Raw genomic sequence first — 5,606 nt, 5'->3', positions numbered from 1 at the left:
TTTGGACGGATTGATTGGCTGATTGACTGCAGATTGAGAGAAACCCAACTCCTCCAGGAATTGGTGAAAACAAAGGAAAGGACAAGATAGGTGAAGAGATTGATTTGCAAGGAGCAAGCAGCATCTGAGCTCCAATATGACTACCTGCTTGTTTCCTCCCTCTAGTCTGTGTTAGGGTTAGGCATAGACCTGTAGGCAGGAGATTGCTTTTGTTCCTGTCTGTGTTGTTGGTTGAATTATCTCTGATTCACAGTTTAAGAAGATGAAGTGCCAGTTTTACACCATTGTCATGAGTGCCAGTGAGTTTCAGGCCAACGTTAAGACCACTGTGTCAACAACTCTTCTCTATGAGGGCTTCCTTCTACTCTACCAGCTGTCACAGTGGGCAAGTTTCAGCTGAAAATCTAAATTAAGACAGGATAGGAAGAAAGGCTTAGATATCTAATTCTGAAAATCAGTTAGTAAAAACTCCTCAGTTCTAAGACACTCAACATATGCTTGGGAAGGAGCAGCCTCGGTAAAACTGAGTTGATCCTGATGGCTCAGAGGGAGCAAAGTTTTCAGGACCTTTATCTGATGCTGTGACATGCCTTAAGTGAAACAACAGCTTCCAGCATCCTATCAATAATGAGGACGTTACTGCTAGCATTCAATACAAAATAAATCACAGAAACTTGAATGTCTTAAAAAAGAAAAGGAAATTAGAGTGGGTGAATTTGCTGCCAGGACCTCTTTAAGATGCTAAAGAGCAAAGACAGCACTTTGAAGACTAAAGTGTGTCTGAACCCATTTCCTCAGAAAGCTGAACATAGAAATTACATATGACCTAGCTATTCCACTGCTTGGAATATACCCTGAGGAAGTGAAAACTGAGGCTCAAACGGAGATCTGTACACCAATGTTTACAGCAGCATTACTCACCATCATAAGAACGTGGAAACAGCCCAAATGCCCAACCATAATCAAATGGATTGAGAAATTATCGAACATTCACATGATGGAATACTACGCAGTACGCAGGAGCAATGATCTTTAAAATCACTATCTAAGTTGGGGGGGAGGGCACTGGAGAGTAGTATGGTAAGTGAACTAACTCAATCCCCTAAGGACAAATACGTATAAGACTATTATTGTAGAATGTGTATGAGGACCCAAGGGAGGGGAAGGATGGGGGTAGAGGGGTAAGGATGGGTGGGGGGAGTGGGGGCTTAATCATAGGGTTACACAATTTGATGGGGGGAGGGTGGGGTGGATAAAGGAAATGGGAAAGATCCTGTGTGAAAATCAGTGTCTACGAACTTTGTAAGTAAACCAGTATAAAATAAAAAAAAAAAATTACTTAAAACTAACAAAACAAAACAAAAATAAAATGTGCCTGTACCAAGCCATTGTAGTTTTTAATCACCCCGATACAGGCCATGGTCTTTGCTATCACTTGTTATGCATCAGAGAGTTGGACAATGACTAGGAAGGCTAGAAGGAGAATTGATGCCTTTGAGCTGTGGTGCTGGAGAAGAGTATTGAATGTACCATGGACTGCCAAGAAAACAAACAGTTTATCCTGGAGAGGGTTAAACCAGGCTGCTCCTTGGAGGCAAGGATTTTGGGGCTTTGTCTAACATACTTTGGACATGTTGTAAGGAGGGACAGGTCCTTGGAGAGGGACATCATGCTTGTGAGAGTGGAGGGACAGCGCAGGAGGGGAAGACCCTCTATGAGGTGGATTGATTTAGTGGTTGAGGTAATCGGGATGGGTGTGTCAGAGACAGTGTGATTGGCACAGGATAGAGCAGGGTTTAGGGCTGTTGTACATCGGGTCGCTATGAGTCGCAAACAACTCGACGGCACATAACAACAACAACAACAACATGTATATGAAAGCTGGGCAGTTGATATGAAGAACTGATGCCTTTGAATTATGGTGTTGGTGAATAATGTTGACTGTTTCATAGAACTTCAAAAGAGCAACCACATCTCTCTTGGAAGAAGTACAAACAGAGTGTTGTTCTTCACAAAGAAAGATGGAAATTTTGGGACTATTATCAGGAGGGTCAGTCTCTGAAGAAGGACATTACGCTTTGAAAAGTAAAGAGTCACTGAAAAAGAGGAAGACTTTCACTGATATGCATTGGCATAGTGGCTCCAACTTGGGCTGAACTGTAGCAATGTTTGTGAGAACCACATGGGACCAGGCATCTTACATGGGGTCACCATGGGTTGTAGGTCATTCACTGGCACCAAATAACAAGAACAAAGGGGGAAAAGTGCCAGAGTTGAACTCTGGCTGACCTCACTGAGTCATGGGTCAATCTGGCGGTGTGGTCAGTCCCTGGGCTAGGGTGGATATGATGATGTTCACTTGTGGGAACACAATGAGCATCACCTGGCCAAATAATGGTTGTCTATTAAAATCCAGAAATGTGGTTGTAAAATTATTTTTAAATTTAATACTTTTAAATATTCTTTTCCCTAAAAATTGGTGGCATAGCCCATAGGGTGTCGTGCTGCCCACCAAAGTTTTGCACATTTTTGGCAGTTCAAATCCACCAGTGGTTCTGAGGGAGAAATGTAAGAAATCTTCTCATTAAGATTCACAGCATCAGAAGCCTGAAGCAAGAGAATGTTACTACGTGAATGCTCTGGTGGGCCTCCCTTGCTTGGACAAAGAATTGAAGCAGATGGGAGACACCAGAAAGATTGACTGTGGACAGATCCCCTGGTTTTGGCCTGGTAAAGTCCTGCTCAAAAACAATCCTGGTGTAGACTGAGCTCTTGATAGAGCATGTGACTGAGAGGAAAGGCAAGGAGATAGGTTTGAGAGTGAAGGCAAGGTTTGGTTAGAAAAGATACATTGCGAGGAACGTGGCCCGGGACATGAATGGAGGCTGTGCATGGCCATCCGCTTCAGAGGCTGGATGACCCAGAAGGCCAGCTTTAAAGAAAACTTGGACAAGGAAAGAGTCACAGATAATTCCAGTACTACAAGGCACAGAAATAGAAGAAGGAGAAAACAGGGAGACCTGGTGACCTGGCAAGTAAGACACTGCACTGCCAAACCAAAGGAAGAAGGCTTGAATCTAGCAGCTGCTCCACAGAAGAAAAAAATCTCCTTCCAAGTGATTTACAGCCGCTGAAAACCCACTGGAGGGTTAGTTCTGACTTGACAGCAATGCATGGAGAGAGACTCATAGTTGCACCTTAGATGGCTGGTCACAATCTTCCAGTCTACACTTGCCCAAGTAAGGTGGAGAACATTATCTTGGTAGTTTATGCTTTGCCACTTGACTTTGATAGCCTGCAAAACTATGGTTTCAAAGTTCCAGGACCCACAACTCATTCCCTCAAGGTGCTTGATTATGATTAAAAAATGCACATAGTTTTGCCCTGTTGGCTTTGCTATGCACATAGATCTATTTATAGCATATACTAATATAAATATGAGAGCTCTAGTAGCTTTGTGGTAAGAAATTGCAATACCAACACAAAGGTACACAGTTTGAATCTACCAGCTACTCCGTGAAAGAAAGATGGGCAGTCTCCTCTCATGCATTTAACTGCCTCTGTAAACCTGCTGGAGAGTCAGCTACGGGTTGGTTCTTACTCAATGGTACACAACAACAGTATAAATGTAAAAATATCACCTGCCAAACATATGTATAATCACAAATCAGTTCATTTTGTTTGTCTACCTATATATCCATTGGTAGTTTAACATTTACTGTTGCTGATAGTGCACAATGTTAATGTAATAATGTTTCCCTTTTTTGACTGATTTTTTATGCACTTCTCCATAGATTTACTTTTTTAAGTGATACTATGCTGATCATTCTATTGCATGTTTGATCAATTTCTGACTGCAAAGGTTGTAGAAATCTTCCATTTCCTCCTCTTCGGCTCTAGATGTTGGTGCATATATTTGAATGATAGTTGTATTCACCGGACTTCCTTGTATGTGTAGGGAGGGATATTACCCTGTCGCTCACCACACTGTATTTCAGGATGGATCTAGACTTTTTAAAATTATGAAACCAACCCCATTTTTTTGGTACCTTTTCATCCCCAGCATGTGATCATCTGATTCAAAATGTCCCATGCCAAGCCATCTCATTTAGCCAATACTTAGTATGTCAATATTTATGTATTCTATTTCTTTCTTAACAATGTCCAATTTTCCTACATTCATGTTTCTCACATTCACATTCCAATCACTAGTGTCTGCTTACAGCTATTCCTTCTTCTCTGTATTTCCATTTCTAAGATCTCAGTTTAATTGTCATGTCAATTGCCATGTCCAAGTGATAGTCTAAATGTGCTCTATTGTACATAGGGTTTTTGAAGGCCTGCCATTTCAGAAGTGGATGGCCAATCCTTCTTCCTAGTCTGTCTCAATTTTTCAATATATATAATAGTATCTGACAGACAAGCATCCCACAGAAAACAGCAGATGAAAGACATTTGCCCAGTTATAAAAAAATAACCAATAGATTCAATGTTGCAACTCATCCTTGCCACATGTTGGGTTTTGTTTTTTTGGTTTTTTTATCCACCCTTTCCTTATTCCACCACAATCCCTTCCTACTTTTGCCTACAGCATTCAACACCCATCTCCCATTGACCAGCTCCTGATGTGATGGCCTAAGTCTCAAGCCATCAGCATTTCTGTGTTTTTGAACATATCATGATGCTGTCAGTCTCTTATGATGCAGCCAGTATGACTTCAAGTTAGAGTTGGTAAGTACAACTGTAATGTACAATTTCTTTTCCTAGAAGGTTCTGAGAAAAAGTCCTTGTTCTTAAACTTCCACTCCAGGATTGCCTTCTCGTGGGTTAATGCCACTTGTCTTCCATTTGAAACCAGGTGCTGATACAAGAGGGTGGCTAACCAGGAGAGAAGGATGTTTCCTTCAGCACCAGTTTCCTGACAGTGGCTTCAGGGTTCATAGCTGGAAAACATGGGCTCGGCGAGGGAAATGACGCTGGAGATAGAATGATAGAGTTCCGTACATTCAATGATTTATTCATTGCAAATACTTTTTATAAGAAACATAAACACAGGCCAATACACATTGATTTCACTTAATAGTATGCATAAGAATCAAATAGATTACATTTATAGAAAGACTCCGTGGAAAAGCTCAATATTAGCAATGAAAACCAGGCCGGGTGCTGACTGTAGGACAGAACACCATCTACTCATATGCAAAATCAAGCTGAAGTTGAGGAAAATTAAATCAAGTCCACGGAAACAAAAATTTGACCTTAAGTCTGTCCCACTCAAATTTCAAAACCATCTCAGGAACAGGTTTGAGGCCTTGAGCACCAATGAGCATAGACCAAATGAGCTCTGGGAGGATATCAAGATAATCGCCCATGAAGAAAGCAAAAGATCAGTACAAAGGCTGAAAAAGAAGAAAAGACTAAGACGGATGTCAGATGAGACTCTGAGCATTGCATTAGAGTGCCGAAAGCCAAAACTAAAGGAAGAAACCAAGAAATCAAAGAGCTGAACAGAAAATTTCAAAAGGCAGCTCGGGACGACAAAGCAAGATACTATAATGAAAATGTGCAGAGAGAGCTGGAGTCAGAAAATCAAAAGGGCCAAACCC

The sequence above is a fragment of the Elephantulus edwardii genome, unplaced genomic scaffold, assembly GCF_000299155.1.
Source record: "Elephantulus edwardii isolate Elephantulus edwardi_28Jun2011 unplaced genomic scaffold, EleEdw1.0 scaffold00064, whole genome shotgun sequence".
NCBI lineage: Eukaryota > Metazoa > Chordata > Mammalia > Macroscelidea > Macroscelididae > Elephantulus > Elephantulus edwardii.
Note: the sequence above shows the minus strand (reverse complement) of the source record.